The 12,111-nt window shown below is 40.3% G+C and overlaps 1 long non-coding RNA gene across 2 annotated transcripts in view; it reads right to left on the bottom strand.

The window, feature by feature from the left end:
• The window catches only part of LOC149126513 (uncharacterized), a 48,660-nt gene extending 39,208 nt beyond the window's left edge, over window positions 1-9,452 (bottom strand). The window contains exon 1 of one of the 2 annotated variants that reach the window (XR_016233792.1): window positions 9,220-9,452. This is a non-coding gene — a long non-coding RNA (uncharacterized LOC149126513). Of the gene's footprint in view, window positions 1-8,857; window positions 9,159-9,219 lie in introns of those variants that run through there. The other variant, XR_016233793.1, reaches the window with a different exon arrangement.
• Window positions 9,453-12,111: the final 2,659 nt, after the last annotated feature.

Genomic DNA, 12,111 nt, shown 5'->3' with positions numbered 1-12,111 from the left:
ACTACAGACACCACTTCCTTAATCCAGACTTCCAGCACTGAAATCACAAAACTAGATCTGATCCCCTCCCCAGCCTCATCTCACATATCCTGTCTATCATCAAATGCACTTTTCCAGTATCAACTTTCTGTGTGTTTCCTGTATCATCTCCCAAGCACAAGTACTCACTGGTCCCTACTGTGTGTTCATGAAAGTCTTCTGTCTAGCTTCACTGCCTTCCATTTCTCCCATCTTTCAACTTCTCTTGGACAATGACTCCAGACTAGTAGTCTAACTTGTTGCTTCAATGCTTTACTTTCTTAAGGCAGCTGAGCTAACAAATAAAAGGCTCCCAAAGAGGCAAGCTTAATCTGCCCATGAATCCAGATCCACAAATGGAAGCCTGTACTAACTTTGCAACAATGGCTGTGCCTGGAATTAAAAACCTTCATGATCTGACCAGCACATATTTCCAAGCTTTCCTTCCATCAGACTTACACACCAGGGTTTGATTTGCTCACCCTTCCTAAATAAACACTTTAGCTTTTAAGATGCTTTCAGCTATGAGTATCAAACCAACTCAAGTAGTCTACAGCCATACCACCCTGAACACACCCGATCTTGTCTCACTTAAAACTTGAGTTTTTTTTGTTTGTTTTGTTTTTATTTATTTGAAAGAGTTATGGAGAGAGAGGGGGAGATACAGAGAGATCTTCCATCTGCCAACCCACTCTCCAAATGGCTGCAATAAACAGGATTGGGACAGGCTGAAGCCAGAAGCCATGAGCTTCATGTGGGTCTCCCATGTGGGTGGTAGGGGTCCAAGGATGTGGACTATCCTTTGCTGCTTTCCCAAGCACATTAGCAGGGAGCTGGATAGGAAGTGGAGCCCTTATTTGGATGCCAGCATTGCAGGTGGTAACTTAACCTATTATGCCACAATGCCAGCCCCAAAACTTAAGAGTATTTGTTAGACCATATAGCAAACCCAAAATGGGACAGTCCCAGAGATATTTAGCACCACAGTTTAACATCAAATGTACAACCTAGATTCCTTTTACTTCCCATTCTGCTACATTCTGCATAATTTTGAACTACTTTCCTGATTGCAAAATAGTCCTGCAGTTCCAGAAAGCAAGACAACACTTAGATGGGGAAAAAAGATCCCAGATCCATATTGCATGATGCTTTTGAATGGAGAATCTTTATGTATGCATGTGTCCCTACCCCTGCCTTTCCTACCAGACTTCCCTCAATAACTTACTGACTAGAGCTGTATTATCATTGATTTATAAACCATGCAGCACGAAATCCGAAAGATTCATCAAATTTCATTCTCTGAAATAGGATCACAGTGAAAAATCACATTGTATATCCCTGTTCATTGCACACATAAACGGAAATGCACATGTAAAACACAAGTGAAAGCTTGTAAGATAATGTCTGTACTTATTTTACAGTGTATTCAGATATTTCTTATTCTACTTTGCTCTCTATACTACTTTATTCATAATTTTTTAAAATATTCCAGTTGCAAGTACTAAATTCATTTTAGAACCACTAATATACTGTTATCTGAACTTTAAAAAACATTGGCTTATATTCACCAGTAACCCAAGTCATGTTGGGAAGGAGCAAACTCAGGAACAGTATCAGAATCATTAATCATTATGGTAGAAGAGGAAATAGATCCCCAATAGTTCCCCACTTTTATTCATTTTAGATTATATATTTATGTTTTATACATGTCTGTGACACCTGTCATTCAACTCTCATTTGTTAACATTGGGATGTTTCAAATGCAGCATGTTTCCACTTACTGCTGAAAAAGCTAGAGATTTACTTATAATTTAAAAAATAAACTGACATTCTTTAGTAGTTTGTAAGTCACAGAAAATAACCATTTTTTTTTGACAGGCAGAGTGGACAGTGAGAGAGAGAGACAGAGAGAAAGGTTTTCCTTTTGCCGTTGGTTCACCCTCCAATGGCCGCTGCGGCTGGCGCACTGCGGCTGGCGCACCGCGCTGATCCGATGACAGGAGCCAGGTACTTCTCCTGGTCTCCCATGGGGTGCAGGGCCCAAGCACTTGGGCCATCCTCCACTGCACTCCATGGCCACAGCAGAGAGCTGGCCTGGAAGAGGGGCAGCCGGGACAGAATCCGGCACCCTGACCAGGACTAGAACCTGGTGTGCCGGCACCGCAAGGCGGAGGATTAGCCTAGTGAGCCGCGGCGCCTGCCTGAAAATAACCATTTCTAAAAATTCATCTAATTTCTTTTAAAAATATCAAAATGTGACAGAGAGATTTTCCATTAGTCAGTTCATTTTCCAAACAGTGCAACAACAAGGGTTGGACTAGTCCAAAAGCAGGCGGGAGCCAGGAGCTCCATCTGGATCTCCTTCACGGGTGGTAGGGACCCTGGCAGTTATGCTACCATCTGCTGCTGCCTCCCAGGGTGCACGTTAACAGGAAGCTGGATTGGAGGTTGAGATGGGACTCAACCCCAGGCACTCAGATAAGGAATGTGGATGTCCCAAACAGCTTATCTTGCTGAGCCACAATTTCTTTTGATGATATTATTAGGGTAAAAGGTCAGAAGTGTTCATTAATTTACTTTAAAGTTATCCTTCTAAATGCTATCCAAAGGATAAATGATCAAAGGTTAACCAGGGAAGACTGATTCTTTCCTTGTTTAGAAAGTCTAAGGATGTGGAAGAAGCTGGCTTCATCTCTGTCCTCTTTCCCTGATTCATCTTGTGGATGACCCCCTGGAGAGGTCATTCTGTCCCTAAATCACATCAGCCTGCACCTGGAGCCTGCTGTTTTCTCTCTGTAATCATCCCACCCTTGGAAACCTTGCTGAGCTAAGGCAAAGGCCTTAAAGAGCCTGAGCTTTGTACCTCCCAGGCCAGCTTCTCTCCCTGCTGAGCCAGGCTCTTCCCAGACCTATGATCATTTGTATTTTTGCAGTAATGTCCTGATGGATCCAATATGCCTGACCATCTGCTGGGTATAATGCACTGTGCAAGGCTGCAGGGAACCCCACCATGTGAATAAGCTGTTTAGAGTCCAACAGGAGATAATCCAGCAAACAACTGCACAACACACCATTTAATAATGCAGCTTTCCAAGAAGGGCTGCTGACCAGCATTTATGGAGAACACACTGACTTTCAGGTACTAGGCCTTTTATGTAAATTGTCTCATCAAAAAGCTGCCATAATTTTGCAGTATTATTATCTCCATTTTGCAAATGTGCAAGCTGAAGCTCAGAGAGCTCCGTTAATTTCCATTAATTCTTCCAATAGGATATCACTAGTAAGTAGCAGAGCCCAAGTATTGAAAGAGATCCTTTAAACTCCAAAATGCTTGGGTTTTTTTGTGTGTCATTTTTGTTGCATCCCCAGAATTAAAATAATTTTACTGAACTGAAAGGAAGATATTTGTAATAAGCCTTTGAAATGGAAGGAACCTATTTGCCTTGGTGATAGTGGGTAGATCACGGGTGCCAGGTGCACAGGGCAGCCCTTTCATGAGTCATGGAGGCAGGAAAAAGCAGGCTGGGTTCAGGGGCTGCTAAGGAGTAGAGTTTGATAGCCACAGGAGATGTACTTGGGGAAGTGAAAGAAAGGAAGTCTGGAAAAAGGAATGGGATTTTGAAGGTGCCAAATTCCAATTTCCCCAGATTTTTTAATTAGGGAGAGGTTTCCTGGATGAGGAAGCTCCTTCTGTAGCTTCCCCATGAGATTGAATCAGGAAGTCAGAAATACATGAACAGAGGTGACCATCTCAGAATGGGAACAAGTGTTCTATTCTTTGTGCCCTCCCCTCCAGAGAAGTCCAGAGCTTTACAGCCAGTAAGTCTGCAGTTGATATGTATTAAATGAATGAAAGACAAACAAAGGAGAGTACTTATTCTCTCTTGACAAGTTCCTCAGGGAATGGGTCAAGGCAAGTTGTTGGATAGCGGGTGGAAGAACAGGGACTGGGTGAGCAAAAGTCTGGAAAAACTTGACTCTTCCACTGTCCAAGCCTCCAACTAAGTAGTCTGAACAGCATGATTGTCAGTTGAGTCACAGGTGAACCCTTCTTTTGTTATGTACTAATTGCATGCTAGAGGGCAGATGATATTCTGGAGATGAAAAAAGACAAAAGGTAGAAGAGACAACTGTTTTAAAAGATTTACAATAGGATCTCCATAGAAAATAATTCCATAGCTCATACTATCATACCTCTAGGTCACATTTCTTACAAACCGGTCTGTACTTCACATTCAAGAAGAAAGCAGCCTAAATTCCTGAGGCACTTTGTGCTTTATGGGTTAGGTGAGGAGACAGCAGGTACCACTGGTGTGGCTATTAAGCAGTGTGTGGTGCAGCCTTGTGCAAAAGTTCAACTTCAAAGTCGTGCCAATTTGTTAGTCTAGAGATTAATTCCAATTAAGAAGAGACTAAGCCATGAGCCAGAACAGTTTTTGCAAAATCAGTTTGCTCAGATTTACAGCTGGATAAAAAAGAGTTCTTTTGCAGACATAGTCACAGCAAAAGCAGAGTGAGGCCAAAACTGGAGGGGTTAGGAACAAGGATCAGAAAGAGGGCAAGCAAGATATTGAGAGGAAGTTATGCCTTAAAGAGACACCTGTTTCAGGTAGAATGAAAGTTTGAGGTTCTTAATAAATGGCCGCCTAAATAATGATCCTGGCAGCAGCAGCAGAAGTGACAGTCATATGAAACAGGAAGTTGTAATGACCATTGCTAACAACTGAGAACATCTTCAATTAGCTGTATACAAATCATTATGCAGTATGATGGTGGGCTTGCCATGTATAAGGTTGCAAAGCTTAGGTGGCAAATGCCAGAGACTGGGGCCAGTGTTGTTGTTCAGCTGGTTAAGCCACTGCCAGCAATGCCAGAATCCTGTATCGGAGTTCCTGTTCAAGTTGGTTGCTCTACTTCCAATCTACCTCCCTACTAATGCACAGGGAAAACAGTAGCAGATGGTCTAAGAATTTGGGACACTGCAACCCAAGTAGAAGACCCAGATGGAGTTCTAGGCTCCTGGTTCAGCCTGGACCAGGCCCTGCTATTGTGGACCTTTGGGGAGTATCCCATTGGAAGGAAGATCAATCTCTCTCTCTTTTTGTCCGTCAAATAAATAAAATCCTTATTAAAATACCAAAGACTTCCATGCTAGTGTTATCCAATAAATAGTGAAAACAAATATTGGCTCCGTTGGCTTTGGAGGAATGTACAAAAAGTCTACAACTCTGATGTCCGGAGATGGACAAATTGCATAGGGCAGCATGTTCAGGGCTTGGGGCTTATTTTTGTGGTGATGTCCTTTTGGGAACTAGTTGAATCTGGAAGAGTATCATAACTGCCAGTAAAGTAACTCCTCCACTGAATCACGTTGTGGCCAGCACTACCACAAACAGCTGCAGAGAAGGAAAATATCAATTTCAATCCACAGTGGGGAAAAATATCAATTTTATGAAGATCAAATCGAGTCTTCTATGGATTTTATGATCAGTGTGCATTGATATTGTAAATACTCAGTGTATGTTAACTGCCATAGTTGTTCATAGAATAAGCAAAAAGGTGATTAATAAATATTAAGAAACATGTTAACGCTAAAAAAATTACAATGTGAGGGAATATGTGAGCCAATAAGGTCAATGAACAGATATCCTCTTCCAAGTTCTCATTTTTTAATATAATCTTAAAATTATTTCCACCTTCAAGCTGGAGATATACACTAAATTCTGAGACTGCAACACAACAGTTGATCTCTCTATTTCTCTCTCTCTCCCTGTGATTTCATAACTAAGCACATATATAAATGTATTCTCAGATACAACAAAATTTAACTCAAGAAAGCTGGTTTCTTAGGAAATTCAGATTCTATAACTAAAAATGGGATCAATTTCCAAAGTATATCAATATAAATATATAATATTTTCTTATTCCTGTTTTATTTTGGTTTGCTTCTGATAGAAAATTTTAATGCATATTCAATATTTAATGAAACATATTGCTTATCAATTATGAATCAAACAATGCATGTATGGAGGTATTTGGAGAAACTGTCTTCCCTCTCCCGAACTTCATTTGTGAAATATTCACTCTCTGTTCTAAACTATTTGAATGAACAGATTCTAAAGCTACAATGGGGTGATTTTTTGATACTGACAACCACAAGATGAGATGAAACATTTCCTTGGCCACTGAGCTTTCTTTATCCATGTTATGACTCTTAATAGAAGGACAGTAAACGTGGAAATGGGAGGCAGGCTTCACAGAAACTTCAGTTTGTACAGGATGCTAAATGAATGAATGTGTCTACCTTACTTCACTGGTGAGGAAATTCCAGCCCCAAACATTTAGGAGACTTTACCTAAGGCCCCATTAGGAGTAAAGCCAGGGTTAAGAATTTCTTTGTTAATGCTTCATGGACCTGAAGTTTATCCCTTATGTAACTGTATCAATCTGTTTTCTGTTATTTTTTGGAGGGGGGGCTACCCTCTTCTTAAATATTTATTTATTTGAAAGGTAGAGTTACAGAGAGGCAGAGGCAGAGAGAGACAGAAAGGTCTTCCATCTGCTGGTTCACTCCCCAGATGGCCACAATGGCTGGTGCTGTGCTGATCCGAAGCCAGGAGCCAGGAGCTTCTTCAGGGTCTCCCGTGCAGGTACAGGGGCCCAAGGACTTGGGCCATCTTCTACTGCTTTCCCAGGCCATAGCAGAGGGCTGGATGGGAAGTGGAGCAGCCAGGACTAGAACCAGTGCCCATATGGGATGCCAGCACTGCAGGCGGCAGCTTTACCCTCTACGCCACAGCCCTGGCCCTCCATTTTCTGTTATTATAATGAAATATTTGAGGCTAGGTAGCTCAAAAAGAAAAGAATGTAATTTAGCTCATAGTGTGGAAGGTAGAAAATCTGAACAACACAGCTTTGGCTCTGTGAGGGGGCTCCTTGGCCACATCACAGGGGATGGCATCACAGAGGCAGCACATGAGGGAGGGAGCAATCACATCATGGAACAGTAAAGCCATTATGGGAGTAGGAACCCGTGAAAGCTACTTAATGCCTTTCAAAGGTGTGTTCCAGCAGCCTAATGGTCTTCTGCTTGGCTCCACCTCACCAAGTTTCTACCATCTCATTGAGGACCAAGCTTTCAACATGAGAACCTTTGGGGAGACAAACAGCATCAAAACCATATTAGTCAAATGATGCAAAGAAGCAAACGAAATCTTGTCATAAAATCATGGAATTTTAAAGCAACTCACAATAGAGCAGATAAAGTTAACATGTTGGGCTTAGCACAGGTATTATCCTTCTCGGAAGATTGTCTTGAAGTGTAAAATGTACTTTGGATTTCAGAACCATAGCATGAAACAGAAAGCTGGATGACTTATTAGTAATTTTGTATCTATATGTTAAAATTACAATTTTTTAGATATTGGAGTATTGAGTTTAATAAAAATTATTATTTAAATTAATATGATCTGTTCCTTTTTACTCTTTAAATATGACTATTAGAATATTTAAAATTATGAGGGAGGGAGGGAAGAAATGTTATTTTCTTAGAATTTTATCTGTGAAATCTGTTCTCTTTATACTAGAAAAAAATTAAGAATAAAATTACATGGGTGGTTAATGTTGTATATCTATTGTACAGCACTGCTATAAGATTTTTTGATAAGGTAGTCATGTATTTATGTCAGGTATAAGAAGGGCATATTAAAAAAGTGCTATGGATATTCAGATATCTTAAACAACATGTGATAAATAAGACATTTGCCCACCAACAATGAGCGATTTTTAAGACCATCCAACAAAGACCAGTCATTTCTGTCCTCAGTGGGGCCAGAACCAGCACTAAATCGCAGCATATCTTGGCTAAGTAAGAATAAAGGTTTGTCTTTCAGAAGCTGAGAGAACAGAAACAAAAAGGCACAAGTAAAGCAAAATGTTAACACAAAATAATGTTGGCAATAAAAGTTCTAGCATACTTGCTCTTTTGATTTAATTAATTGTATCATCCAACTAACTTTTTGTTTATCCAATCCATACTCTACATTTTCTCTTTGTGTTACATGTCAGGTTCCTTGAAATGAGGGTTATTGCACTAACAATGTTTATACAAACAATGGCGTTAATTTCCGTGCCTCCTTTTTACTTAATAATCAAATGCTTCTTCAGCTCATGCTTACTCTCACTAGAGGCAGTTTAGCCCAGTGAAAATTTACAGGTTTAGATTCCAAAACAGAAGGAGGCAGAAAATCTATTTCTAATTTTGAATTTTGATCTTTTCCTAGGCTAGTGGCATCCAATGGGATACTTTCTTGCAATGCTGGGCAACTCCCAGTCAGCCACAGGATCAGGATGATGAACAACATGCACTCTATAGTGTACTGCATTACTCTGCATTACTACACTATGATGTTCAGTAGGCTAGATGGAGTAAATGCATTTTTATTTATGACACTTTGATGAAGCGCTCATGGAATGTAACACCTTGGTAAACCGATGAAAATCTATATTGTCAAAGTCTTTTCCCAGTTTGCTTGCATATTACAAACTTCAAACCACTCTGTGTCTCATTTCCCACCAGCGGCATTGAAAAACAAGACCCTGAGTGCCTTTTTGAATACACACACACGGTGAGAGAGACAAGCACGCACACAATGAAACTTTGCTTGTAATTTAACTTATTATTGTTAATCATCTGAAAATACCAAATGCTTACAAACACTCCAACGTACTGTAATTGTACACCATCCACATAACTGTTTTCAAGCACTGGAAGGGTTCTGCATACTAGCAATTGGGTTCCTTCTAAACATCCTTGAGAATGTTTATTTGAAAAGATTACCTTGTTTTCCTTCAGGATTAAGACATGGTCACTGCAGAGAGAGATGATTTGGAAAGATGGCAAGCAGTTTTTCATAGTTCCTTAGAGATCACCCTTGTTAAATGAATATGTCTATATAAAAACAAAATACATTCTAGCCCACGCAAGTTAGAGACATTTTTCAAACACCTAGATTAGAGAAGATAGGTATTACAAATAACATATTTGTTGGAGAGAGTGAAGAAATCACAAACTCGCTTGGGTAAACACTATTAAATGCATACTTAACCAGCCGATTGCGACAGTTCCCCCTCTGGCACTCACTGAGGATCTTGACTCCAGCTGTAAATTAGGTTGCAAAACTTCCTTGTCAGAGAACTCACCCTGTTAGGACGACTCAGCCCTGGCTTTGAATCCGCAAGGACAGAAAAATCAATGTGACAGAAAAGCAGTTGCTTGTGTCAGGCCCAAGCAAGGAGAGAAAGGGTTTTAAATTAATCATGATTTAAGGATGCTGGCAAAACAGTGTGCAGGCACATTCCTGATGTCCCTGAGAAAAGGAAGAAAGAGGAGCCTGGAGCACTTTATGTATGCAACCCGCAGAATCTGCCCTTCTGTGATAAACAACACTCAGTGCTTACTGTGGGAATGGGAAAGCACTGTCAACCTCATGTAAACAAATAAAATGCATCAAAATCTACAAGATTTTGGCTGAAGTAATTATACACTGTGTTTGTTCATGTGCAGAGTGGGAATAAATGCAGGATTCATCTTCTTTGAGAATATGTGAATGGTGAACTGAAGTCAATGTCTCGGAGAATTTCAGCTTATATGTGGGTACTTAGATTCATGGACACTTGAATTAAAAGATAAGTTTATTTTGATACAAAACATTTTGAGGAGCCGGCACTGGAGCATAGAAAGTTAAGCCTCTGCCTACAGCGCCAGCATTCCACAAGGATGCTGAAACCAGCTGCTCCACTTCCGATCAAGCTCCCTGCTAATGCGCTTAGGAAAGCAGTGGCAGACGACCCAAATGCCTGGGGCCCTGCACCCCTGTGGGAGACCTGGAAGAAGCTCCTGTCTCTTGGTTTTGGACTGGCCCGGCCCCAGCCATTGCAGCCATTTTAGAAGTGAACCAGCAGGCGGAAGATCTCTCTCTCTCTTTCTCTCTCTCTGTATTTCTGCCTTTCAAATAACTAAATCTTAAAATATATTTGAATTCCATGCCTTTTTTTCTTTAACAATACGTATTCTATATGTAGTTTTTAAGACTCTCGTGTATTAAATTTTAATTTCCCACCAAAGTGAAAGGCTTGTATCTGCCTGTTACCTGGAGAGAGGTGAACTTCACCTTCTGGAGGTAGGTGCCATTTTTAATTCCTCGTCCACCCTGACAGTAGGGCATCTGGATGGCAAAATTCAATGTTTATTGCCTGGGTTATGCTTTGGACAGGTTTTCTTCTTTGCTTTAAATTTGTGTTATTTATTTGAAAGAGTTACAGAGAGAGAGAGAGATCTTCCATCTGCTGGTTCACTCCTCAAATGGCTGCAGTGACCAGAAGCCAGGTGCCAGGAACTCTCCCACATGTGTGACAGGAGCCCAAGCACATGGGCAATATTCTGCTTCTCTCCCAGGTGTATTAGCAGGGAGCTGGATTGGAAGTGGAGCAGCTGGGATTCTCTCAAACTGGTACTTTTATGGCATGCTTAAAAGACTGTTCACCATTTAGGGCTAAGCAAGGACAGAGGCAAGCCCTACTTCGACTGTCAATCTCTGTTGGCCAAGCAAGGCCATTTTGATTAGGAGATGTCTGGCTCCGTCACCAGTTTAGGTAGTTGAGTCTCTGAGTTACAGAGAATGACGTCCTGCTACCTGACTTCAGAATGGCTTCATTCTTCTGCCAAGTAGCAAACCTTTCTAGCTCTGGCACCGGGAGCCAAGTCCAGAGCCAACTTCATTTATTTCCACAAGTCATCTCTGATTAACAAGACTGCGATTTTGCAGGACTTTTGAAAATTACTGACCTTGGCTACATGCATTATTTGTCATGATGATCCAATAATTATTCCGTAGTTCTTCACTATTTAAGTGGACAGACATCTGATGAAGACCCAACAGCACCAGACCCTAATAAAAAGGTTTCTTTAGCTCTACTTACAGCATCATATTCATCATCAAAATGCAATGAGAAAGCATAAGATATTTCACCAAGTGTTAATACAAGAGAATTATGCATCGCTGTTCCTGCCCATTAGGGCTTTGGACAGAAACCACAGAGCACTTAATCTACACGAATGTGATAAGAACATACACACAACAGAATACAAATGATGTCAGTGGAAAATAGGAAATATAAATATCTACAGAAACCTTAACTGTAGGGATGGCTAATATAAGTAAATATGGCTATTATATACTTCTTATAAATAAAGAAATTTTAAATCTAGAGAAAAGGGAAAGAAAGAGTTGGTATACTTAAACTGCTCCATCCCTATCGTGGTCCTGAAAGCAGCACTAGAGACATGCCAAGCTAATCCATGGTGGTTTCGTAATTGGCTTGTTTAGGTAACATTTGGTCACAATTCCTTTTTAAATTTTTTTGTAAAGAAGAATGTGCAGCCAACAGAGCAGTCTCCTTTAAAATGAAGAACAGCTTTCAAGGGGAATTACCAGGAAAGTGTGTAGACATCCTCTTGGGAGATCTTCACAAACAGCATAACTTTAACCTGTTTTGTGTGGTTTACTCAGAAAGCAGATAATAAACCAAAAAATCCTCTTAAAATTCTCTTTATTTTTGTCATTCTGGGTTGTTCTCCAATCATTCTATGTGTTTGTCTTTTCCCTCATTTTGCAGTCCACAGTCTTGAGAAAGGATAATTACAGAGGAGGAAGCAAACAGGCTTCAGGGTCCTAATATAACATTAGAATAATTAATAAATATTTAAAGCTTTCTTTATCGCTAGAGCTACTTAGTACTCATGTTTTCAAAAAGAAACGAATAAATATTTCAGTCTTCCTGTCTAGGCCCAATCCACAGCCAACAAAAAACTTGCCTTGTGCCAAATCCTGTGCTGAGTATTTTACATGAGGGATCTTTTTCAGTCTCCAAACAATCCTGTAAATCGGTATTGCAATTATTACCATGTTATAGATGAGAAAATGGTGTCTTAGAAGAATTATCTTGCAGAAACTAACAGAACTAGGGTCTGTTTGACCTATGAGTAGTGTAATTTATTCCCTATGGCAGCTGTATTAAATTATAATGAATTTG

Source organism: Oryctolagus cuniculus, chromosome 5 (assembly GCF_051225735.1).
Source record: "Oryctolagus cuniculus isolate XC-2025 breed Fujian yellow rabbit chromosome 5, ASM5122573v1, whole genome shotgun sequence".
Lineage (NCBI taxonomy): Eukaryota > Metazoa > Chordata > Mammalia > Lagomorpha > Leporidae > Oryctolagus > Oryctolagus cuniculus.
This window is presented reverse-complemented; position numbering and strand designations above follow the sequence as displayed.